This window comes from Myotis myotis, unplaced genomic scaffold (assembly GCF_014108235.1).
Source record: "Myotis myotis isolate mMyoMyo1 unplaced genomic scaffold, mMyoMyo1.p scaffold_m19_p_11, whole genome shotgun sequence".
Classification (NCBI taxonomy): Eukaryota; Metazoa; Chordata; class Mammalia; order Chiroptera; family Vespertilionidae; genus Myotis; species Myotis myotis.
The window spans coordinates 11,534,278-11,562,123 of record NW_023416315.1 but is presented as its reverse complement, the minus strand read 5'-3'; the positions used below and the strand labels follow the sequence as shown (position 1 = coordinate 11,562,123).

At 39.1% G+C, this 27,846-nt stretch overlaps 1 protein-coding gene across 25 annotated transcripts in view; it reads right to left on the bottom strand.

Moving 5' to 3' along the window:
• NRCAM (neuronal cell adhesion molecule) overlaps positions 1–27,846 on the bottom strand; it is a 255,311-nt gene that overhangs the window by 116,059 nt on the left and 111,406 nt on the right. For all 25 annotated transcript variants that reach the window (XM_036327473.1, XM_036327498.1, XM_036327472.1 and 22 more), the window contains one exon: positions 17,797–17,870. The gene's annotated coding sequence lies outside the window, so the exon portion shown is untranslated. The remainder of the gene's footprint in view (positions 1–17,796; positions 17,871–27,846) is intronic.

The following is a 27,846-nucleotide window of genomic DNA, read 5'->3' as shown; positions in this document are numbered from 1 at the left end:
TTACATGTGGATGAGGTCTCAGAGGTTTCATGTTGGCAAGGATTAAAGCTTAAAATCCCTGGCATGTGAAAGAGAATACAGGTGACTTGGTGCTAATCCCATGTCTGATATATGATTGAAATGGTAGCAGCTCAATAAATATAGAATTGAATTAAGGAAACCAAGCCCTAGCAGAAGTTTATGTACCAGCCAGCAGGCCAGGCGGGGCTCCGAGCATCCTGAAATCACCACATGAATGCAGCATCAAGGGCAGGCCTTGGGGCTGATAAAGATTTTTATTGTTGATAGGAAACAGGCTGGCCTCAATATTTGTGCCAGAAAACAGACCCATAAGTTGGAAGACCATTAGGGACATTTTTCTGATTCATTGTGGCTTTGTAACAGCAAGTTAAATGAATTATTGAAGAAAAAAAAGAACCTTTAGGAAACAAATAATGATAATCCCCATCCCTGAGTAATAAATATGTTTCCCTCTACCATCATAGAAACTGCTGTGACTTTGGTAGAATTCTTAATGTTATTTATAGCTTGAGCAATGCACTATTTTAATCTAATTGAGAGTGCTAGGCAAAAAATCTAATTTATTTGAAGACAAGAGTCTTTACTTAAAATACATTGGCTGGGCCAGTTAAGAGCCTCCTCTGTGTCACTGCCAGGAATTAGTCACAAACCAAATGCCCAATCAGTCTTTGTAAACTTATGATTAGCTTTCATCCCAACAAAGCCCATGTTTGTTCCTGGTATACTTGCTTTTCCAGCTACTGGTTAAACGATCAATGACACACTTCAAAGATTTCGGGAACAGTTTCAGTTCTTTGCGAAGAGCATTTGTTCTCTCAACAACAAATGCTGGATTTGTTCATTTGTTCCGAAAAATGAGAGGAACATTTCTTTTGATTGTTTTCCAACTCTACCTCCGCATTTAACAATGGGAAACCATAGTACCCTTTCCTACTGCTGGTGGAATTTGTGAGTAAGCTGAGATCTGAATTATGACATTTCTAAACCTTGGAAGGTCAGAATGTTATACAAAAGTGAGGTAGAATTTATGAAGCTAATGATATTATCTGACAAAGTGCTGAAACTTAAAATTTTCATAACTCTGCGTTGATTCATTCATTGGATCCTTCATAGAGTAAATTAAGCACCCTTTGTGTGCCAGGCAGCATTTCTGGTGCTGGGATACATTAATAAACACAACAGACAAACATTCCTGCCCTCATGAGCCTTATACTCTACTGAAGGGAGACAGAGAATAACAAAACAACAGTTAATGATATAGTTTTTTAGGTGATAAGTATAATGGAGAAAAAAATAAAACTAGAGAACTAGAGAAGGAGGTAGGGGTTTCAAGGTTTTTTTTTGTTTTGTTTTGTGTGTGTGTGTGTGTGTGTACATGCATAAGCACACTTACCACAGGATCAGGAAATAGCTCACCAAAAAAAAGTGATATTTGAGATTTGACATGAAGAAGAGGCGGCAAGCAATTGGAACATATGCAGGAAGAGTGTTCGAGACAGAGGAAACCATAGTGTGAAGGCCCTGAGGTTGAGAGTGTGCCTGACTTGTTCAAGGGATATTAAGGAGGCCCATGTACTGACAGCAGAGCTGGGCAAACAGCAGGGCAGTGAGGATATGGGCTTTGGCTTTGTAGACACTTAATTAGGATAAGGAAAAAGTAATATCCACAACAAAACACTTGATAAGAAGATCATCCATAAAAAAATACAAGTTTAAATAAAATGCATGTTGCAAAGCAATTATTACTAACTAGTGGCCTGGTGCACAAAATTCATGCAGGAGTGGGGGGGTGCCCCTCAGCCTGGCCTGCACCCTCTCCAATCTGGGACTCTTCGGGGATGTCCAACTGCCGGTTCAGGTCTGATCCGGCAGTCGGACATCCCTCTCACAATCCGGGACCACTGGCTCCTAACTGCTCATCTACCTGCCTGCCTGATTGCCCCTAACCACTCTGCCTGCCGGCCTGCTTGCCCCCAAGTGCCCCCCCCACCAGCTGCTCACCCCCAACTGCCCCCCTCTGCCAGCCTGATCTCCCCTAACCGCCTCTGCCTCGGCTCTGCCACCATGGCTTTGTCTGGAAGGTCTAATTAGCATATTACCCTTTTACTAGTATAGATGATCATATTTAAAGAAAAAAGTACATATTAATCATGATCATTGTCTAAAAGACATCACTGAAATTATTATAATCTAAGTAGGTGGGGGATTTGTGAGTACATAGTTTTACTGTGTGGTGGTTTAAGAGATTTGTGGGACAGGGCTCCCCATCCAAAGAGATAAACCCTCTACTGTGAATCCTACTACTTTAATGATAGGATTTAATTTTTCCTTCCTTTAGATCTTCAAGACCATTTATTTTCCAGATTCTTCGATTAAAACACAAACACTGGGTTAGCATAGAAAGGAGGCAGAGAAAAGAGCAGGAAGTCACTCCTAAAGCAGTTATCAGGTGAGAAGCAGCAGGCAGCCAGCTTCCTTTGATAATCCTGTGTGAATAAATCATGCCTTGGGTTCCTGTGGAAGAGCTCTAGGACAGTGGTTCTCAACCTTGGCTGCACATCAGAATCACCTGGGAATCTTGGTAAAACCCTGATTTCTGGACCTCATCCCCAGAAATCAGGATTTTACAAAGATTCCCATGTGATTCTGATGTGCAGCCAAGGTTGAGAACCACTGCTCTCTCTAGGAGGAAGAGGTGAGATGGGAAGATTGTGATAAGGTACAAAAAGCAAGCTTTAATTATGACTATTTCTATGAATGTGAACAAAATGCCATACCTGTGAGCAAATCACACTGACACTAAAATTCCAAGAACTTTTTTTTTTAGATATAATCAGCCTCACAAGGGATAAGAAAAATGGCTAACACCGATGTCACACCACCTTGTAGCAGGCAAGCATTCTTAACTGTATTACATTTTTTGGCCTAGAGTTTTTCTTCTCATTCTGTAGCCCCCCTTTATTCCACGCAATGTGCACAGACACGAAATGGATATTTAGAACCACAGGTGCAGGTAACAACCTCGACAGCCTTTGGATTTATTATATTATGTGAATGGGCAGTAGGGTAATAGCTTTGACTTCCATATTGTAACCAAAAACGCAGGTTCAGCTGCCTGCCCCAAGGAAAGCCAGGACTTGGGAGCATGGTGGACTCCCTTCTCAAAGGCTCCCCATTCCTGCTCAAGCCCAAGGTTCTTACAGAGATTGGGAGGGGTGGGCTTTTTTCTATCCATATCTTCCTAGCTTTCCACACCCTCGGCCCATCCATTCATCTTTCTAGCCTTTGGCACCTTGGGTTTAAGAATCTCCCCTGTGTGCCATCTTGGCCAATGGGGGAGATTCACGGTGCTCCCTGTCCACTGCAGTGGGGAGCGGGGGGAGCAGCACCCGCCATCAGGAAGTCTGGGGATGCAGCAGCTGAGACTGGACATGGTGCCCACACATCCACAAGAGCCGGTTGGAGTCCTGAGGCACCCCCTGCCTCCTGGTGCATCCACATCCACATCCTCTGCACAGCCCCCCCAAAGCCCACTCCTCTGAAGTGGCCAGCCAGGCCCCTGCTCCGACTGAGGGCTGCCTACGGTAACAACATGAGACCTTATTTGTCATGCACACATAGCACATTGACCAGAACTCCCAAAGCCAATAGCTTCCCTTATTAATGACTTAAGCATCTGGTGGGCATATCTCTTGCCCTGGCAGAGCTGTGATGGTGAAGCATATGTGCCCTGGAATTAGACTGACTTGGTCTGAATCCCTGCTCTATGACTTACTAGCTGTGTGTCTATGGGCAATGCATGTAACTCTGTATCTCAGTTTCTTCATCTATAAAATGAGGATGTTAATAGGTTACTGTGAGGATAACATGGGATAAAACATACTTAGAACATGTCTAGTACATAGTAAGCCTCATAAAGGGTGACTGCTATTACAATAGAACAAAATGGCTTTCAGAGCAGTTACTACTGGGAATATTAAATTCCACTATTATTGTATTACTGTCTATATAAAAATTTAATCCTTTCCAAAACTTCTGTTGACTTTTTTATAGGCATGGACTAAAAAAAAAAAAAAAGAAAAATGAAAAATGGTAAGAAAAACCTGATAGTAAAAATAAAATACTGCTTAGGGCATATTTTGATTATTCTCAATTGTTATTGTTACACTGTGTTAATTTTACCTTATTAAATATTGAAGAAGGGCCATCACCATTGGGAAGGCATTAAAATATATTATATGAAATTAAACTAATTTGTCTTTATGGAATATAGCCTTAGAGGATCCCAGGTGCTATTTTTACAACAAACATCTATTTTCTAAAAGGCCATCATGTCATACATATAGGCCAACAAAACAGAGAAGCATAAGTCAAATATATCCCTGGGTAAGTTGAGAAAAATAACTTGCCTCTATGTTGTGCTAAACTATGAAACAGGAGCAGGTCAAATGAGCAGTTCTAAAGAAGAATGGCAAATGTCTACCCTGATGCAGGCATATAACGAGGAGAAAATATGTTAATAATAAAGGGACCAAGAAAAATTTGTATCAGGTCTGATTTTACAACCTAGAATTTCTTTCCTAATTTATTATAAGATTAAATTTATGGTGTTGATTTTGTGGCACTAAATGTTTTATGCATCAACAGAAGCTCAACCATGAAAAACAATATTTTTTAATTCAAATACTTTTGATAAAAATAATATACTATCAACTCAGCAACAAAAAAAAACCCTTTTAAAAATAAATTGTTTTACTTTACATTTATTCAGGAAAAAATTTTTACTTTTATTGAATGTGTATTTCAATAGAGCTAGATTTCAGTGATTCATAAATTCTCATTATAAATAATTCTTTATAAAATTAAAAAAGGAAAATACACAAGATTCTCTATAACCTCTAAATAGAGGTAAAACATTTAATTATACTGAAGAAGTATACAAGGCACAGATATATAACACCAAAAAGAGAAAGGATAATTTTGATATTAAAATGAATTTAAATTGTAGTGAAATCTTTAATATCATTTACAAGGAATTCTACACAATTTGAACAATTTAAAAATAGTGCTATTATATATTCTAATAAATAAGTCCCACTCCTTTTATCAGGAAGCAAATTATTGAAAGATGATAAATGTAATTTCATTACAGATGCCCAAGTATATTATATGTCAGCCAGATTCAAAACAATCCAAGTCAAATATGGAAAGAAAAAGAAAAACCCAGAAGGACTTTTCCATAAATAAAATTTATATAAATTAAAGTAAGTATTAGATAGTTCTCCAGAAAATAGGCTCCATGGTCCACATGGATCACCAATATGATTACTAAGACAAGAGGAACTAATGAAGAATTGGTACCAGGCACTTGGGAGGTCATTAGTAACAGTAAGACTTAACTGCAGAAGGAAGCAAGCTGGGTGCCCCTGGCATGAACCACATGACTGTTTCTTATTCCATCCCATGTTTCCGGGGATAAATGAAAAAAGTACCAGGTCAAGTGTGGAGATTTTTTTTCTGCTTATCTTATGTACATGAGAAGTAGAAGGGAAATTAAGTAATTTTTTATTCTTAAAAAAAAAACACGATAGTTCTTTTCCTTTTGATTGATTACATAGAAGATGAACGGGCAGTGATATGAGTTTTGATTATAAAATACCTAAGAGCTCAAAATGAAAAATTTCTGAATATAAATTATGACTTAAAATTATTATTTGGGGCATTTTTTATGCCAGAATTTGTCCATAAGTACACATGAATTCCCTCTGCAGCTAACGTATCACATTAGGACACTATTTTTGAGACTTGTGATTCATCTTAGCACATACCCTAGGATTAAGCTGTCTTTCACCTAGAAATCTGAAAGAATTATTGAAATGGAAATGTTTAATGTTAATACCACCTTGGGTACTAACATCAAACATGATCAGTTAGACACATGCCAAATAACATGTGTCTCTCTGATCATCTTTTCTAAATAGTGACCACCAGACAAAAAAACAATAGCCACAAACATAACAACAGAAACAAACAATGCAGCTCTTTCTTCTTACATTGGATTCAAATTTGTCTGCTTAGTAATAATGACATATTATCCCATGTTATTGCTCTAAAATTTTTTCCCAGTGACTCTTGGGAATGCTATGCCCTTGGCAAAATTTCTTTGTTTAGATCACAATTTGAGAAAGTCATTTCAGTCTAAATTGTGTACATTCTAGGTCCTTAGGTTAATAAGAGTTTTTGACCTTTTGGTTTCTACAGCCAGTTCTTCTCTGGGATGATTGATGGCATTAATTCTCCTCACATGTGGTCCATGGGAAAGCCCCCACTTCAAAAAAACTGTACTAATTCCAAGGACAACCTGGGATGACTAGTTATCATGCTGCCAACTCAGTTCTCTGAGTTTCAGAGGTGGAACTCAACTAAGGCAGAGATGGCTCAACTATTCATGAAATAATCAATCAAAAGCTCAGCTAAATTTACATAAAATGAGGAAAGGTAAGGGGCCTCTGTTCTCCAGCTACAACTTGTTTGATGCCTGGCATCTCCACTTATCATTCCTACAGCCTCTCTAGTTGTGCGATGTAAGTTCTCATGCATCTACAACAGTAATAGTTTCTGCTGGCCTCGTAGTAACTGCTTCCCTCATCTTCAATGTGCTTTCATTGAAGATGAAATATGGAAGCCAAATTAACCTTTTCAAAACAACGGTGGGCACACATCATTTCACAATCAAGAACTAAATGGGTTCAAGATCAAACATGATTCAAACTCAGTACAATAGATTCACAATCGGACACATTTCAGACTCAACATATTTATAACAGCCTTTCTACCTTCCTCTCAAGAGCAGCCTTCTGCATTTTGTATTCTCGTCAGTAACACCGCCATCCATCCACCTAGTCAGAGGTCAAGCCTTGCTTTTCCCCATTCTTCATTTTCAATGGGCATATAGGTCCACTGAAATATAATTTAAACCAGTGGTTCTCAAACTTCTGGCCCTTCAAATACAGTTCCTTATGTTGTGACCCCCAACTATAAAATTATTTTTGTTGCTACTTCATAACTGTAATTTTGCTACTGTTATGAATCATAATGTAAATATCTGATATGCAGGATGGTCTTAGGCGACCCCTGTGAAAGGGTCGTTCGACCCCCCAAAGGGGTCACGACCCACAGGTTGAGAACCGCTGAATTTTTAAACTGTCTCCTCTGCCCTTCTGGTAGGACCCTGGGTCAGGCACTCTTGCTTCTTATCATCTTTTGCCTACTGCTGGATTCTGGCTTCCAATTTCATCCATTTATTCTGCATACAGCTCACAGGATCTCATTATGTGACTCCTCTATTCAAAATCCTTAGGAAGAATCTCACACCTGTCCCAAACTCCTGGCCCAGACAACACTTTCCCACCTGCCTTCACAGCACCTCCAACTTCTCCCCCTTCAGTCACAGCAATACACTCAAAGTATATCAACTCCAAGGCTTCCATAGAATGGGAACAGTCAATCTGTATGTGTATACTATAGCTAGTGAGTGTGTCACTGAAGGGCAAGAGCCATGTCTTTTAATTCAGAGTGCACTGTTAGAACCTTTCACAGTTCCTTATATGGAAAGAAGCCATCAACAATGTTTATTAATGAAGATGGTCACCATATAGGAAGTGCATGCAAGTCCCATAAGTTAGTATTTTATTCATATTAATAAGACCCCAATAACTCCAGAATAAACTCTGATTTATTGTCAGTAAAGTAGTGAGAGTCTAGTTTCCAGTATGAGCAATGGTCCCATAAGTCATTCAGTGATTACTGAATACACTTATGAAAGAAAGTCTTTTAATTGTTTACTCTTTATAATAAAGCTCTTTCCATGCCTTTTCTATGTCTACTGGATCACTTACTGGGTCAAAGCAGCTACATTTTAGTAATAAAAGTAATTTGGTCAGGTTCAGCAAGTCCATTATATGTAAATGTTTGAAATCTACTTCATCACTGTACTTGGGGAATGTTCACCCTAGTATTCAAACTTTGTTTTTAGGAAAATGAAAATGTCTATTAATTTACCATGAAGGTGCTCTGACAACCGTCAGCAACACATGGAAAGACCCAGAGAAAATTAGTGGGAAGGTTTTCCCAAGGGATGACTTCTGGTTTGGGTACATAACAATATTCATTTCAATTTAACGAATAGTTCAGAGAATGAACTAAGTACCCAGGATGGTGCAAGAGGCTGCCTAAGACACACTTATTTTTCCCCACTCCTCTATGGCAAGAAAGCTTTTTAAGGGCCTTTGAAAATGTACCCCAGTCAAATAAGTTATTTTGTACAACATATCAATTCAAAGACCTTTTTTTTGTATTGAAGCATATTTATAGTTAGATTCTCTATAAGTCTGAAATGTTACACAGCGAAGAAATATTTTATAGCACACTTGGAACTTGATAGATATATTTTTAGGTCATTTGAATAATTTTAATATGGTAGTTTTGTCCAGTTATATTTGTCAAATTCTTTCTTTGTGGGTTTTTTTTTTTGGGGGGGGGGGCGTTACCCTAGGGAACAAAGCCATTTAGGAAACTGAATTAACTACATGCTCTCTGTGCTTACTGACACAAAAAAATAAATAGGAACTTTCAGAAACCATTTCCCCTGTGCTCCTTCACGTGGATTGTTCTCTGCCTTCCATTCTCTCCTTTCATAACCTGTTCCTTGGGCCTTTCCTTCACCAAGCTAACAGCTTCTGTCAGCAAGCCTTCTATTCAGGACAGTATGAAAAGCTTTGCAGGAAAACGGATTAATCACGTTCGCTGCTTCTCTTTGTTTACCCCTTCGGTTATTGTAGAATTCAAGCAAACCAAGAAAATGCATGTCTAATCACAAATGTGAATTCCCACTTAGATAGTCATTTTGGTGCAATTCTCTTTTAAACATATCATGTAATGAAAGATCCTCTGAAAATCAAGTAAACTTAATTTTCCCAAATATGTCTTTCACATCAAATATGTATTATAATGATTTAAACACATACTCTGTATACCGAGTTCCAAAAAATGCTTATGTATTCAAATGCCAAGGAAGTAATTAAATATTTTACTTTTTAATTTTCCATTAATATCCCCTGTGATACAGGCACACATAAGCATTTAAAAATAATGGGTTTCAATGTCCTTAAGCAAATAACAAAAGTCATGTAGTCTATGAATTTCCAAAGTAGACCTTTGAATGGTCTTATTATTGCTAAGTGTAGGTGGAATAAGGAATTTTCATTCAAGTCTTATTCTTGAAAAGATCAGAATACCATCCTCCACCATTAATTTCATACAATAATTAAATGGCTTAAATATTGGTGACTTCTTTATATAATCTATATATATATATTAAAGGCTAATATGCAAAGTGTCCCCTTGGGAGTTTGACCGGGAAACTGGGAGTTTGATGGCTCGCTGTGACATGTGCTGACCATCGGGGGCAGCATGGAACGAAGGAAGGCCCCAATCAGCCCTGATTGCTGGCCAGGCCTAGGGACCCTACCCATGCACGAATTTTGTGCACCAGACCTGTAGTAGTTTCATAATTCCCTAATATATAAAAGTTCCCTCTTGGTCCTGGCTGGTTTTGCTCAGTGGAAAGAGCAGCCGTGGACAAACTACGGCCCGCGGGCCAGATCCGGCCCATTTGAAATGAATAAAACTAAAAAAAAAAGACCGTACCCTTTTATGTAATGATGTTTACTTTGAATTTATATTAGTTCACACAAACACTCCATCCATGCTTTTGTTCCGGCCCTCCGGTCCAGTTTAAGAACCCATTGTGGCCCTCGAGTCAAAAAGTTTGCCCACCCCTGGGATAGAGCATCGACCTGCAGACTGAAGGGTCCTGAGTTCGATTCCAGTTGGGGGCACATGCCAGGGTTGTGGGCTCGATCCATGATGGGGGGCGTGCGTCAGGCAGCCAATGGGTGATTCTCTCTCATCACTGATGTTTCTATCTCTCTCTCCCTCTCTCTTCCTCTCTGAAATCAATAAAAATATCTTTAAAAAACAAAAGATATGACTGGTACTGGGAATATAAATTGGTATAATTTTTTAAAAAGGAAAAAAAGTTCCCTCTTGCTCAGAAGGAACTTGTTTGCTCTGCTTTTCCCAGTGTTAAAAGACGTTTTTCTGAATAGAACTGATGGTTTCCGCTGCTAAAATGTTACAGTTAGAGCCTAAGACACAGTGGGCAACACCATCACCCCACCACTACTGAATCACTTCTTCTATGCTTGGGCCGTCTCTCAGCATTTTAGAACATAGCTTTCTCATTATTTTTGTCAGCTTGCTGAGAATTCTAGGGTCAGAAAGTTTAAAAAGTAGAAGTAGAATTCTTATGTAAATAACAAGTAAATGATACTAAACAAATAAAAACTCTCAATCACTCATTTCTCTGAAACCATTGGCTAGGCAGAACCCCGTCCACATGAGAGGTTTTGGAAACAAGACATGAAAACATACGCAGGTTAATGGGGATTCATAATACAGCAAGAAAAGTCACTACCCTGAACGAAGCTGACTGGAGACAGAACTATCCTGGCCGGGCTGATGGGAACCCCTGCCTCTGGGAAGAATGGGCTGCCAGCTAAGATGCCAAGTTCACCAAGTGTCTAATGGACAGTCCACCTGCATCTCTCTTCCTGTTTCACTCCAGTGAAAACTGCACTCCACAGGTATTTTCAGCTTTTTCTGTTTACAAAAACTTTGATAACAAAAATGAAAATCAGGGCAGCATCATGCCCAGGACAGACAGATGGCACCAAGGGTATATGCCTTTAGCTATAAGATAATCCCTTCTATGAATTTCATAGTGTACTGAGTCACTCTACATTACAGCGTAGAGTACTTTTGTGAGAGGAGAATATTTCTGTAAAAAAAACCTCCTAGATCTGCCCTAACTGATTTGGCTCAGTCAGCCTGCGGACTGAAGGGTCTCAGGTTCGATTCCGGTCAAGGGCATGTACCTTGGTTACGGGCACATCCCCAGTAGGGGGTGTGCAGGAGGCGGCTGATCGATGTTTCTCTCTCATCGATGTTTCTAACTCTCTCTCCCTCTCCCTTCCTCTCTGTAAAAAAATCAATAAAATATATTTTTTAAAAAACAACCTCCTAGATCTATGGTTTGTTTTGTTTACAAAGGCACTGGTGTAAAATATACACACAGAAGACCCATGTGCAAATGGGCTCGTGTGAGCGACGCAGCAGCGGGTGAGGAGGCACATCCCGCACACCTCAGGTGCAGAGGCGGCTTAAGGAGGCATCGAAGGAACACATTAATCAACACATTCAAGGAATGCATTAATCAACGCTGCCACGTCAGCTGGCATGCCCCATTGTTTAGCCATGCATGCTAACGAACTGGAGGCAGCAATATGAATGTGAATTTCCACCATGCTGCAAGAAACAAAGCCCCTCGGGATCGGCCCCAGGCACCACATCCTACCCAAGGACACTTTCCATAGAAATCATTCTCTCCTGTATTTGCACTAGTTTATGGACTTGCTTTCTACCACAGTCAACCAGAAACAAAGACACTTTACAGACCAGCTAAATTTGACAAAAGCTATAGAAACGCCTTCTGCAGATATGAAAACTTGAGTCCTTCCAAGAGATTTTTTCCTTTGCTTTACAAAAACGAACGCTGTAATAAAAGGCAAAACAAAACAAAACAAAACAAAGCAAGAAGAAAAAAAGAGTGCAAGCATCTATTTGTGTATGCAGTCAAATGTGACAGCAACATCCTGCATTGCCAGCAGGGGCCTGGGTCTGGCCGCCTGCTCCACACTGGGCTTCATTTTCCTCCTGGGTAGTTCCCTAGATAACCCTCCTGTCAGGATTTGACTCCCTCCAAAAGCAGCCAGGGATGAAATGTCCAGATGCTGGAAGGAAGGGTTCTGATAAAATCCCCGCAGAACTCAGGCACACATTTCTACCTTTGAGTGTACAAGGTTCCTGGGCCTGGACACTTAAGGCTTTCCAGTATTACCAACACTCAGAGTATCTCCCTCAGTAGGTTATGGTGCACGAAATTCAATAACTATTGACTTTGGCATGAGAAGGCTGAACATAAAGATCATCATTCTGAATGAATAAGAGATACCATTTATAATTATTATTTTAAATAAGCTTCCTCTCAGGAGCAGAGTTATTTCAGCAGAGGTACTTGTTGGGAACACGGGTCGCAGGACAGCGACTCCCTTCTCTGGGGGCAGAGTTCTAGTAATTTCAGTGAGCCCCCACATGAAAGCCCATGACCCGTTGAATTAGCCTTATCTCATCACCAGCTCTAACTCTGATGACACTAGAAAACATTTAAAAACTGCAAGCCAAAAGTGCAGCAAGGAAAAAAAATCTAACCCAGTGAGTATCTGCAAATAGCTATTTGCAAAGGTCATTGCATCAGCCTTTTGGTGTATAAATGCTAAGTTGCTACACGTTTCCTCTTCTGGAGTGTAGTGACTCAGGCGATTTTCTCATCCCAATTTCAAAGCAGATATTTCTCTCCCCTAGACCACAGTGGGAATAGAGGGGAAGAATGCTTGAAAGTTACAGGATTCCTTTAATGACTGCTAGCATTAATTGTCGCTGCCACAAAAACATAATGCCACCATTCTCCTCACTCTCTCACCCTTATACGATCACCCACCTCTCACCCTCTCCTAAGAGAGTATGCTGGTGTCTTTCTTCAGATACCTTTCAACTGCTCTTTCTGAGCCTTCAATGACAGCTAACAAACTGAGCAGATCAGAGGAGTGGGAGGGGAATATGGTGAGTTTCCAGAGAAAAAACGAATTATGAGGATAGGCCCTAGCTGGTTTGGCTCAGTGGATAGAGCGTCAGCCTGCGGACTGAAGGGTCCCAGGTTTGATTCCGATCAAGGGCACATGCCCGGGTTGTAGGCCTGATCCCTAGTAGGGGGCACGCAAAAGGCAGCCAATCGATGATTCTCTCATCATTGAAGTTTCTCTCTCTCTCTCCCTCTCCCTTCCTTTCTGAAATAAATAGAAATTTTTTTTAAAAAAAAGAATTATGAGGACTTAGTCAATAAAGGCATCCCAATCATGGATGCTATAACTCAAAGCTAAATATCAGGAAGTGTATTATAATTCAACCTCCCTACAGAATCACTGTATACGTGGTTTAATATTCTTCCATCTGACCTCAGGTCAGAGGGTGTTACTCATACTCCACATAGAAATGGAAAGCTGGACAGTGCATGAGGATGGAAGAACAAAATGTTCTCTCTCTCTTTGAGTTTCCAGGAATGCTCAGCTCTGGTGAGGAGCAGTCACTCAGAGAAGAATTTGCCACAGTCACGGTAGAGGGACTGCCCAAGGGTGTTAATATTCAAGAGATGTGGTCACTTATCATATATCAGGACAAAAAGGAAGTTAGTAAGGATAAGAAATTATCATTCTGGTTTTTAAGTTGACTACATACCTCATCGATTTAAAACAATAAAGATAATCACCATACTGTTGTCTGTGGGTTTTTGGTATTTTTTTTTGTTTTGCTTAATCCCTTCACCTTTTGCACACAGCCTCCCAGGGGGGAGGTAGAAGAGGGTATTGGGGGGATAAATGGTGATGGAAGGAGACTTGACTTGGGGAGGTGAGCACATACTACAATATACAGATGATGTGTTATAGAACTACTAGAGGCCTGGTGCATGAAATTTGTGCACAAGGGGCGGGGGGGGGAGAGGGGGAATCCCTCAGCCCAACCTACACCCTCTCCAATCCGGGACCCCTCGGGGGATGTCCGACTTAGACATCCCTCTTGCAATTCAGGATCACTGGCTCCTAACCACTCACCTGCCTGCCTGCCTGATCACCCCTAACCCCTCTGCTTGCCTGCCTGATTGCCCCTAACCCCTCTGCTTGCCTGCCTGATTGCCCCTAACCCCTCTGCCTGCCTGATCACCCCTAACCCCTCGGCCTGCCTGATCGCTCCTAACCGCTCTCCCCTGCTGGCCTGATCGCCCCAAACCACGTCTGCCTCAGCCCCTGCCACGTGGCTTTGTCCGGAAGATGTCTGGTCTATCCAGTCTAATTAGCATATTACCCTTTTATTAGTATAAATACTCCTGAAACCTATATAATTTCACTAACCACTGTCACCCCCATAAATTCAATAAATAAATAAATAAATAAATAAATAAATAAATAAATAAAGCGGTGACTATCCTTTGTGTAGATTTAGACCCCTGGCTTGGTTTTTGTAAGTTCTAGGCTTCCTGGGGTAACTACTTTATTCATGGGCTTTTCAACTCTAGTTTCATGAGGTAAGTATTCCTTTTGTGGGTGATCCGAGTCCCCTGGATTTGTCTGCTGTCACATGACACGGATAAAAACGTCCTCAGATTTAAAATGATGCTGTAGGACAAAATTCTGATAGATCTCTTTACTCTTAAATAGTATTAAAAACAGTAGTCCCATTTGGGCTTTGTAATAAAATACTGATTCACATTTACAAATCAACTTAATTATAAGATAGTCTTTTTACTGTTATCAGTTTGACTATTATCTATTCAATACCTGCAGTTGACCCTTGAACAACACAGGTTTTAACTATGTGGGTCCACTTATATCAGGATTTTGTTTTTTTCAAGAAATGCCTGTACTGTTTTTGAACAGTGGTTAGGAGTCTGTGGATGTGGAGGGGCAACTGTACACTAGTACATTGATCTACGCTATTTTATATAGGGGATTTGAGCATCCTCCGATTTTGGTATCTGGAGGAGGTTTTAGAAATAATCCCATGTATATACCGCAGGATAACTTAAGGTTTGGGGGAGTCAAAAGTCATACACAAATTTTTTTCTGTATGAGGGCTCAGGGCTTCTAACCTCTGCATTGCTCAAGGGTCAACTATCACTACCATTCTCCTGAGATATATGCATCATTTTAAAAAGCTAGTACTAAGAGTCCAGGGGAAAGAACAACTTTCAAGTCGTTAACCAAAAACAATCATTAAAGAACTCTAATAACTTGTCAGAGATTTATTTTTATATAGCTTGCCAAAAAGGGTATGCTTTAAGGTACAGCATGGCCAAGATTCTTCTTCAGACTCATAGTTACAACCAGAACCAAACTTATACAAATGCAGCCAGACAAGAAAACCAGTCATTATATGGAATGATTTGGGGGTGTCCCTTCTCCTGGCTCTGGTTGCTACTGCAACTCCACCATTGCTCTCTTGCATTTTAATTCAGGGTTTTCAAGCCAGGTGGAAGGCAGATTTTCCTTGGAGAGAATTTACACATTAGCATTAATGATGAATGTGAACACAGTTTTTATATGTAAACTGAAAACTGGAAGAGGTAGTAGCACTTTCCAGAGAGAAGGCTGTGGGGATAGGAGTGGGCGTTCACACACCACAGTTCTGGCTGCTCAAATCTTTCAGAGAACAGAACACGCACACCAGTGAACGTGGGAAAGACTACTCAAAAGAGGAGCCACAAAAAACTTTCTGATTCTAATGTCAGAGGCCGAATTCTTGAATAGCCTGGGGACTTCTGAATACAAGTGTGCTTTAGAAATTCGGGAAGTTTTAGGGAGTCTTTGTGAGGCCAGGGAAAGAAATGGGGAAGACAACTCAGTATTTAGTTTCAACCCGATTAAATCATTTACAAAGATAAAATGAGATATTTTAGTGGCTTCGGTAGTGCATGACAACTAAAAATTCACTTCATTCATTTAACAAAAGACTGGCCAAAAAGATCAATGAGAAGAATGTAGAATTGAACCTTTTCACTATGACTTAGTCTAGAAGACAGAGACTTTAAGTCAAATAACTCTCACACAAGGAATAAAATAGAAAACAATAGAAACTGCCAGGTAAACTCCCTCAGAAACCAGCTGAGAGCACCCTCAAAAGTGGGACAGCACCCTTTATTGAGCCCCATCTCTGTCCCCATAAAAGGGCCGGATGTATTCCTTTCTGGTGGTCCCTTCCCTGGCCCTTGTCTTCATGTATTTTCTCCTTTTACTAGAAACAACCATTTACAGATAAGTTCCTGGCCTTGCCATCTTTCTACCTCTCCTAGGGTCACACAATATATTACCTACAGAAGGACTTGCAATAACTTATTACTGATAGTAATGTTTTATTGATGGGTCACTCTACTTAACATCATTACTATTAATTCCTAGTTCCTAACAACTGTGATTTGGTGACTACAGACTTTCATGTCCCTGTCAGACAGATGGGTCTTACCATATTACATTGCTTTACTTCACAGGTGTTCTTTATTTTATGAAATATGGACACTTGTTGGAGGGGTATGTAAAGATGTATCAAAACATTATAAAAGAAGACATTTTACATTAAATAAGAAAGCTTTCTATTAAAACAGCGATTTATACAGATTTTAAGGCTCTTTTGGTATTTGTCATACTCAATTCAGCAATTTTGTTAGTCTTCACTAATTTTTACTTCTCAAGAACTCTTCAAGCAAAGCAAAGTGTGTGTTATTTGATTTACAAAGCAGCATTCTTAGTTCACAGATTACCGACTTGGGAATTTCTGGTGGTACTCTGAAACAGCATAAGAACTAGTTATATAAAATCAGTTTCAATACAAGACAATGTAAGCAAGTTCAAATAAGGCATGAATCATTTCCTCTTAAATACAAAACAACATCTGAATGGATCAATTAAAGAATTCTCCAGGACAAGGGACATGTTTAGAATATTTTACTACCTCAAAATCTTGCATACAATCTTCTTTTCTTAATTAAAGTCCATGAAAGTTTATTTGCCAAATGAAACCTAGGAGGTATAGGACTAAATGTCTGAACAATCATGCTCTCATAAAAATTTTAAGAAAGCCATTATTGGTTGAGATATGGTTCTCTGAACTGTGTTCCAGATCTCCAAGTAAGATATTTTTCATGAAGTTCAATACTATAATAATGGCCTTTCAGAAGGCATCATAGGCCTGGTAGAGTCCATTCTAAAGTTGATAATTCTAAGTGACTAAATAAATGAAAACGGAGTGAGCAGTGGGGGTAGGAAAAGGGGGTGGGGGGATTTACAAAGCAGAACACACATATCAAAGTAATTACTATTCAAACTTTCCAAAAGGACTTTTGTATTACTTGGACTTCACTGTGCAACAAGAAAAATCACGTACAGATGGTATGTTCTTGGGAGATTTTTGATAAACGATTAAATCAAAAAGAAAGCTTTTTCTTGTAAATGATTTCTTGTCATTTTAAATCTTTAATTCTTTCAGAAAATATTGTTTACTAGCAAGGCTTTTATTCTACTGTCCATTTCCTGAAGTTTATGACTCATAACTTAGTAAAACAAAGTTGTTTTACTATGAAAGGACACGAAGGGTTGGTTTTCTTCACTGTGTATTCTATGTATTTGGTCCATCCTTTTTGACAAGAAGCTTTTGCATGTATAGTCCTACTCTGTATTTTATTATACTCTCTGGATTAAAACATATTAAATAAGGCAATAATATTATATAATCAAATCATTTTATGGTATAATTCCCTTATTTTTTAAAAATATTTTTATTGATTTCAGAGAGGAAGGGAGAGGGAGAGAGAGCTAGAAACATCAATGATGAGAGATGTTTCAAACATCCTGCATGCCTCCTACTGGGGATCGAGCCCGCACCCAGGCCTGTGCCCTTGACCGGAATCAAACCCAGGACCCTTCAGTCCGCAGGCTGACACTCTATCCACTGAGCCAAACCAGCCATTGTTTTAAGAAGATAAACTCCTACCTTTGAAGGTCTGAACACTTTGTTCTTCTTTTTAATACTTAAAACCAAGTGTCTTCTCAGTATTGCTCTGTGGGCTGAAGAGTAGGGGAAAATGTTAATAAGCCATTTGTCATCAATCACAGCAGATTGTCAATACATTAATTCCAAGTGATTCCCTAATGGGAAAGACAATTATAGGGGGACCCCGGTAAGGGAATTATGAATAGATTTGGCAAAACACTTCACTGCTGGCTTCAATCAGAAGTGACAGCAGAGAGGTAACTAAAATTGTGGTGGCTATCCCCTTAATGGATCTCATCCCAAAGAGTCACGTCTATTTTCTCTTTTCAGTTTAGGGGAATAGAGGTTTTCGTAATGCTTTATACAGTGTGGCGAAAATACTTTCTTGCTGTGGGCTGCTTGTTGTTATTATTATTACTATCATCATAATTATTTAAAATGTTCATTTAGTAGAGCTGGAATTCTTTTGACTGTTTTTGAAAGGCCCCAAGTTTTCAATGAGGGTCCTAAGTAAATGATGGGAATAGACAAGAGAGGAGCAGCACACCTGGGCTAGGACAAAGGCTCAGCTATGGACAGCTCCAGAGCTTGGTCCTCTCCAACTCTTGTCTCCTCAGCCTAAATGTTTCCTTTGCAAATATTCCAGCTGAGAATGAGCCAGAAAAAGACAGCATGGAGTACAATCACAGCGGAGGGCATTAGGTTTCACTGGTTGGTTTTTTAGACAACCAAGTCAGTGACATCACGGTTTTCTAAAGGAGGATCTGTGGCTTTTTGGACATTGAATTTTTGGAAACAGAAGTCATACTATCAACCTCTGAAAAATCCTTCAGAGACAAGAAACAAGTGTCAATTCAGGAACTCCTGGCTGCACTCAAATATTAAGACAACTATGAATCTCAAATGATTCCTTTAATAAAATAAAAGATCTGTAATCAGCTCAGATGTTTTAGTTTATGCATGTGTTATAGAGTATTTTCTGTATTAAACTGCAAAAAGGTTTATCTTAATTACATGTAAAACCAATCTTAATAGAGATGTTCATTGGGTTTGATGCAATGATATTTTATCAGAACAAAACATTAATGTTGTGAAGGTTAGTGGCTCTTCCTTGGAATTAAAAGCCATTTTTAAAAGTTCCAACTTAAAAAAAACTCTCTAGAAGCATACAGGAAAGAGTCCACAAGGATTTGAAGCTACGTCCACAATAATAATGCAATTCCACAAACATACTGAACACTTACTATGTAGCTGTCAATGTATTAAACATGAATAAGGAAAAAAGAATAAAATGTAAATAAGACATGCTTCCTACCATAATGGATCTCAGTACAGATGCTAGCGGGAAAAACGGAACTACTACCAATCACCATAAAATGCACTGTTTATAGAACATTATGAGACCACAAAAGAAGGGGGCATCAAAGAAGGCTTTCTACAGGAGATAACAGAAGAGTTGGACCTTAAAGGTGGGTAGAAAGGGCATTCTGAATAGAGGAAGGGCAGGAGCAAAGTAACTACAATGATGAAATGGGTGATGTCATCTAGTAGAGCAATGAAGCTACAGGCAGAGTGATGAAGGGGAGTGGGGGCAGGGAATATGGCAAAAAGGGGATGCTGCAGAGGTCACCTGGAACCGAGTGTAAAGGGCCTCTTGAGCACCTCCTAATTTATGAGTCTGGACTTGAACGTGATAGCAATGTAGACCTAATGAAGATTTTAGGAAAGATGAAAGAAAACTTGTCAGTACTGTAACTGACTGAGAGGGCAGAGATTGGAAAGGGAGACTGTTTAGGGGGTGTTTCAGTTACCAGCATACAAGATTATTGGCTTCTCGGGGTAACAACTGCCTCCTCCCTAAGCCCACATTTGCCTCTTCCCAAGAAGAATCAGAATATACAGATGGAACACCGATTTAGGGGTAAGAACACTGATTTGGCCATGACAGCTGATAGTATCGCACATTTTTTACTTTATCAATGGAATAATTTTGTGATTTTCTGTTGTCCCAATATGTGAGTGCATCTTGTAGGTAGAATTTTATTAGGTCAGCATGTGGCTGTGGTCTCATTTTTCTTCTCTCCACCTAGCCATCTCTCCATCTTCCCACCATCTCTCTCTTTAGGGCAACTCAGCTCTGTTTTGGGGCCTGCCCAGGACCTGAGGCAGGTAGATTAGCCCAGTGCCATACTTTACAGTCGAGAAACACTGCTCTGTGTCCTCTTTCCCTATTGCTGGATGTCGGCCTTGGATCCATCTTTCTCTTCATCTTGCAATGTTCATGTCTGACACTGGTTTGGGCTTAAGAGAATCAGAGCCTGCCTAATGGAGTAGTTTACATTCAGGTCATTCAAGCCAACCTCATTAGGGTAAAGAACTTGTCACCTCCTCTTGCCTACTGAGACTCAAGACCAAGCCTCAGCTAATAATAATCCTGGCCAAAGCATACTACAATCCTTCATCTCTAAAAATTCATGGTAAGATGTATATGCAACTCAAAAGGGTAGCCTATTCCTTCCTTCTTCAAGTCCATCTAAAACAAATTTCTGTGTATGGTAAAATCAATAGAAACGTACAGAGTGCTTTAGTTTGCTGACCCAAGCCCTTTAGGGGAATCTTCACCCTAATTATTTGGCACCTTCACTGTGAATGAAGAGCCTACACCACATTGCTGTGGAGCAATTGCTGAAAATCTGTTCGACAGATGACCAGAGGCCACAGCTAAATATAGAGAAATGAAACAATCAAAAACACATGTCAATAAAAATACATTTACTGTAATTTTTACCTAGAAGAGATAATAGACTACTACTATGTCCCAGACCCTGCATACATATTGCAGGTGATGCACCAATTCTGTAATTATCCTATTGCTTCAACACAGAGGCAGAAACGGAAGCACTGAGAGGTTAAGTAAATGACCCTATATATCTGTAATACAATACTGCTTCTGTCTAAATATAAAACTTGCAGTTTTTTCATCTTTACCCTATGGCTTTTGAGAGAGGACATAATAAACTTAGAGTTGGGGTGCCACTGAGATTTAAGGGGAGGGCAGAAGTTGTCAGAAAGAGTGATCAGACTGAGAGAGAGGTATTGAGGAAGCCAAGAACTAAGAGGATCAGGAGGGGAGAAGGGGGGACCTGCAGGAAGGACCTGCAGGAAGGACCCAAATGGGGAGACCTCAGCAGCTGTCAGTGGGAAGTCCCCGCAGCTTGAGCTGGTAACTATCACTACCTCTCCAGCGACTGTGATTTCCAGCTGTTAGTGACATCTAACTGCACTATCATTTCTATGCCCCTCTGCAAAGTATATTTTTTTTATTAATAATGTTTTACAAAAGTAGCAGGAATAGAAATACTACTAGGAATGGTGTGGAAGAAGATGTTTTTGAACATAAATTTTAAAGAAGAGTCAATGTGGTTCTTTTGATTAGTTTGAATAGTTGTTAGTATAATTCAATTCAGCGCACCCCACCTTGAGAAGAACAGATGTAGTTTTGCATAGGTATGGTTTCCCATGGGCATTATGTAGAAACATTATTTCATCCTAGCTATTATTGAGAGAGCACTGCTTCAGTTTTAACCGCCCTGTGATGATTTAAACCCTCAAGCTTTACAAAGACCACCAGAAGACTATGTATTAATTGTGTTGCCATGTCAGCAAGTATGCCAAACATTTCTAGGGAATGAATTTTTGTTACATTCATTACTCTTGCTTTGACAACTGTGTCAATGGGTTTTCATCACTCTAAAACACATTTAGATTGATGGAATAGAGTAATACATCATTGCTAAGGGTTATTTTTCCAATAACCAAGTAAGAGTTTACTTTTTTTTAACCAAAATATAATCAACTTATCCTAAATCAAAAGGTCAAGATGAGATCTGATGTAATTTAAAAGTAGCCTTCAGAAAAGATGAGTAACATCTAGGTGGAAAATGTAAACCCAAAGGCTACAGTACACATGATGAACCAATTACAATGAAAGTAATTCAATGGCGCATAAGTATCACATAAAAATTCAATAATCCAAGAAAGTGAGTACTTGCCTTAGCCACTCATAGAAAAATAAAATATTGACCCTCCCTTAATCTTTCCAAAGTAGACTGGATTATTGATGCACAAGAAAATATTGCAGAAATTATTTTTGTTTTTAATTTTTTAAATGTTAGAATCCAAAACATTTAATACAACTGAAAATCTGTTATTGTAAAAACTAGTTGGTACAAATGATCATCAAGCACTAACCCTCAATATCTCATTTGGTTTATACTCTCTGGAATAACTATAAGGATCTTAAACATACATATTCTTTGGTTCCTGTGAGGTTAATTTCTAAAAATTGGCCTTATTGATGATATAGCAAAGGGCAGATTATATTAAAATATCAAGTATCTGATCCCTCACACTCTGTTTTCATCTGTGAAAATTATTTCCTATTTATGCTCTTTAAAAGTAAACATAGCTAAGAAATACTTTTTGGAATATCAATTTTGAAAACCTTACATGTAACAATATATTTATGCCCCTACACTATTACATATTTCTGTAAGCATGCAAAATTATTTTGTGCTTTTATCACTTTAAAATTATGGCAATTTACAAATTTATTTTTTAATCTTTGGTCTTAACAAAACTTCAGTAGTATCAAAATCATGGACTAACCCAGAAACACTTATTTTTTCTTAACTTCCTGTTTTTGACATGATCTTTTGACTGAATTTGGGGTCCATTCATACTTATTAACTGGAGAGAAAAGGATAAACAACCCTATTAAAATTGGCATTTGTCTTTGGTTTCTCTGGGGTATGTCTGTCGTCCAGCAGCTTAATTCAACTTGGCGTGAGAAACTGCCAAAATCATCTTGAAACACAGTTCTCTCCATTTCAGCAGGCTACAGAACTAGTCCATTCCAAAAGGCATAGAGCATGGTCTGAAATAAAGCAGGTTCTCCAACTAGTACCTCAACCAGACGGTGCCCAGAGGGGCCAAACTCTACCACCCCCTGGCTGGCTGGTGTTCCAGGAACACAAGATCCTGGCTTCTAGCCCCAATTTTAGCCTCTTGAAAGGCTAATAAATTCTTTGGGACTTGGGACCAACTCCATGACCTCTTACATGTCAGGATAGGAGCAAGGCTGATGGGATCCGTTCTGATGGGAAACTTGCAAGTGAACCAAAGTGCATCCTGCTTCACCCTTCCAGGGAAAGGAAACCACTGAGCCCTTGGTGAACCAAATTAAACAGACTGAAGACTGACCACGTCCAGAAGCTTTGACTGCTTCAAGTGAGTCATCATTTGCTACCTTGGAGACTGGTGGGCAACATCCAATAGAGGGCAAATTGCATTGATCTGTGTCAGGTTGGACATACGCCATCTTAAATCTGCCAGTGCACACTGTCACATACATTGCTGTGCCATTTCATGGTACATTATAATTGGCACACGTTTGTGGCTTTATTGGAGGAATTACTGTAAGTACACACAGAAACCTGGAAGTCCAGTGTGCAGGCATAGTTAGCTGTCACATGGAGAGTGCTTGTGGGGAAGAGGCTCCTGTCCAGGGTCTACATTTCCAGTCCCCCCTGCATCTGGGTGAGACTGTGAGATGTCAGAGAGCTAATGTGTACCACTTCTTCCCCTAGATGCTTAAAAAGCAAGTATGTCTTTCCCACCCCTCTTATCTCTCCACTGCGGGCTGGGTGTCAATGCTCAGTGTGACCGGAAGTCCCAGGGCCTGGCCTCTGCCAGCATAGGTCCCTAGGGTGAGGAGCAGGGATCCTTCCCTTCACACAAATGATCTACATTACGAGCACTAGACTGTTCAAGGAACAGAACTCTAACCCAGTGAAGTTTCTACAATTTGGGGGTTTATTAGACTGGCTACCTCTGCCCTATCTAGTAGAGTCAGCATGTCATAAACATAATAGAAAGCTTAAATTGAATCTATTCTTCATTGGTCCTTTCTCTGTGTCTATAATCTAACAGAAACATATTTAATTTTAAAATATTAGTGTACTCAGAGCAGTAGAGCAAAAGCAATAAAAGGATATTAAATAAGTCTGATTAAAGATAATTAAAGTAACAATGTTTATCTCTCCTAGGGAAGAAAAAGTTTAAAGAAGGCTACATTATCAGTAAATATATGAAGGTCCTAAGAATTTTTATAGCAGATAATGAGAAAATATTTTTCAACAATCATTAAAATAAACCATACAAATAGAGAAGATTTACATGATACAATATAAAATAGCACGGGACCTAGAACATGGGGAAGACTGAAAGTTTCTGAGAATCTGGTTCAGTAGGGGTAGGCAGGGCCTGGAAACCCACCCTACTAACAGAAAGCCCAGGGGGTCTGATGCAGGTGGTCATGGGACCCATAGTGAGCAACAAGGTGAAGAACACCTCGAGGGTAATGATGCTTTAACAGTGAATACACCACTTTGTGATGTTGTCAATTTCCTTCCAGGAAGAAAGCAAAATTGGGAAAGGTTTTCATCCACAGGGTGGAAAACACTCTGTCAACAAACATTACAGAGCTCTGGGAATCTAGACAAGTAAGATATGATCCCAATCATTAAGCAGCTCAAAGTCTTAGGAGAGATATACCACAAATGTGTGTGAGAAAGAGAGGGGGGGGGGGGGGGGAGAGAGAGAGAGAGGGAGAGAGAGAGAGAGAGAGAGAGAGAGAGAGAGAGAGAGAGAGAGAGAGAGAGAGAGTACTGGTGAAGAGGGGAAGGAAGAAACAAAGATGACTTCTGGGTTTGAACTAGGGAGATGAGATCTCATGCCTGGGTGGGAAGATGTCCCCCAGCATAACCCCAGGTTCCCCAATCTCCCCTGGGTGTCCCTGTCCTGAAACACAGTCTCCAGATAATGTCACCAACCAAGATACAGAATGAAACGCAGGAAGGGTAGGCACCCAACCTTATTCAAGAAGCAAAAGCAGCCCTAACCGGTTTGGCTCAGTGGATAGAGCGTCGGCCTGTGGACTGAAGGGTCCCAGGTTCAATTCCGGTCAAGGGCATGTACCTTGGTTGTGGGCACATCCCCAGTAGGGAGTGTGCAGGAGGCATCTGATCAATGTTTCTCTCTCATCACTGTTTCTAACTCTCTATCCCTCTCCCTTCCTCTCAGTAAAAAAACAATAACATATGTTTTTTTTTTAAAAAGAAGCAAAAACAGTTAAACTTTACATATTTACATATTGAACTTCCATGTAAAGTGCTGGGGAAAAAGATTCTAGAGCAAACAAAAATGTCTTATAAAATCACATGGCTCTATGGGGACTTACTGTTTAATGGGTAGTTTCAGTCTGGGATAATGACAAATTTCTGGAGATGGATGCTGGTTATAGCCACATAACAATGTGAATGTACTTAAAACAACTGAACTGCACACTTAATGGTTAAAATGGTAATTCATGTGTTAAATATATTTTACCACAATAAAAAAAATGTGGCTATGAATGTTCTAACTTTGTAAGTTAATGAATAATAGGATATTTACAGGTGGGAAAAAAATCAACTGACATCCTACACTATCCCATCAATACTTTCTATGCTTTTGAAAAGTCAGGAAAAATTAATTCACTCAACAAATATATAATGAGCAACTACTATGGCCCAGACATTGTTCTAGGCTCTGAAGGTACAGTAATGAACAGAATAAAAAAAGTCCTGCCCTGATATAGCATTTATTTATTCATTCCCTCATATACTCAACAAATATTTTTTAAATGTCCATCACTTACCAATCTCTATGCTGGGCACCAGAAATACAACAGTAAAAAAATAACAATGAAAACCTTAGCAAACCAGACCCTTCTTTGCCTTCATGAAGATTAGAGTTGACTGCAGGAGATGGATATTGACCAACTAATCACAGAAATTAATCTGAAATATCAACTTTGAAGTCATCAAAGCAGAGACGTGTGGAGCTCCCAGAGTGTGTGGTGATGGGAATTGGCTTAGTCAAGGAGGTTGGTCTTTCTAAATGATGACTGAGCTGAGATCTGATGAACAAGGTTGGGAAGGGAGAGTGTGGACAGAGCAGAGGGGAAGGGAGAGTGGTCCTGATGAGGCTGAAGAAGCAGGTGGGGTTCTGGCCACATAGCAAGCACCTCACAGATCTTTCAGTCTTTATTTATTCTAAGGGCAGTGGGACCCACTGATGTACTTTAAGGAGGCTGGGGGGTGGGGGGGGCGAGTACAGGGAAGAAGGAATCACTTGATCAAAAATAATACTTACTTTGCTGCTCTAACAATCTAAAAATGACCAACTGAAAATGAGGACAAGAACTACAAGTAAATTCCTATACAATTATAAAAGTAGGTGAAATTCTTTGAAGCTTTCAGATGAAAGATAGTTATTAACATATCAAAGAATTATCATGATCAAATAAGAAACTATAAACATCACTCCAATTTTTAATTCTCTAGAGTTTATCAAAACATAGAATCTCTTTAAGTTCTATTATATAATCTACTAATAAAGCTGAATTTGATTAACAGTGAGACACCTGAATTTGTAAGCCTGGTAAATTAAGTTGCTCACACTTGATTAATACTGTTTAAAGTGGATACTTTGGGGGTGGGGGTCAGGGAAACAAACAGCGATACTATTTTATAAAACAGGAAAGTGTATTAAGCATCACAAAATATGATTACTTAAGCATCTTTCATTAACAAAAGATGATAATGGATTTGACTTGGGGTGGTGAACACACAGCATCATATACAGATGATGTACTATAGAATTGTATAACTGAAACCCATATAATTTTATTTACCAATGTCACCCCAATAAATTCAAAAGCAAAGTAAAACTAAAACAAAGCATAAGATGACAATGGACATTTAACTAAATGTTGCATCAATTTGATTAATATTTAAGAACTTGAACAGAGAATCCAACCCAGAGATAGTATTTCTTCCTTTAAAGTATGGTATCAATGCTAATATTTACTGTTGAGCGGGAAAAAATTCAGCCTGGCATACTGCTGTATGCAAAGAATAAGGAAACTCCACCTTTCATATATAATCAAGTTAGTCACATACTTACTATTTTATTTTAAGCAGATTTAAAAATTCAATAGTAGGTGGCAGATATTTCTGTGTTTCAAATTCTGGTAGGAAAGAGCAAACTTGATTTTTGTCAAAGGCTAATCTGACCTCTGAACAACAAAATAGATTCCAAACTATCTCTCAAACTTCAGAAAAGTTGACCCACATAATTTGTACAATTCACCTTTTCACCAAATACAACTGAGATCTGTGAATTTGTTGTTCTGCTTAAATTACCTTAAGAAGGCAATGCATATTGCCAGAAGAATGCTTCCAAGGATGTTTTAGCTATATTTTATTATAAACCACCAAAGCCTCCTTGATTTCATAGGTCCTGGGAATTAAAGCTCATTTGCAGAGGCCTCTACTACCATCACTTTGTGAAATTTAAGCTTCACAAAGATCTTAATTGTAAAGTTTAATATGAGTTGATTTAAAGCTAGCAATTTTATTGCTCTATCAATTTATACTTTGGTCTGAGCAATTTAATATACTTTGGATACAAAACGTTTTTAAATTTCATGTGCAAAATTCTTCTGATTTTTAATGCAAAGTTTTAAAGGCCCAACTAAACCACCCACTGTTACCAAAACTGTAGTTCATATTCCTAGCAGGTATTACAAATAATAAGTCAGATTGGAAAGAAAGGGATAAATATACAGTAAATCAGATTTAGGAGCAGTAAAGAAGAATGAATGCATTTCCCATAAAAGGAAGGGAGAAAAAATATTTTTTTAAAATTAAACATATAATTTGGTTGTACATTTGTTGTTGTTGTTGGCACTAAACAAATATCACTATAAAGATGAAAGCGGTTTGAAAAACTTTTAAACATTTGGGTAAAGACTAGACATTTCTCTTTTTTTACTATTAGTTTTCAAAGTTGGCAAATCTCTTCAGATGCTCTAGTTTGCTACAGACATGAACTCACAAGTAGTCCTCTCACTTTTATTTTCCCTCACAACTTCCTGATTAGTTT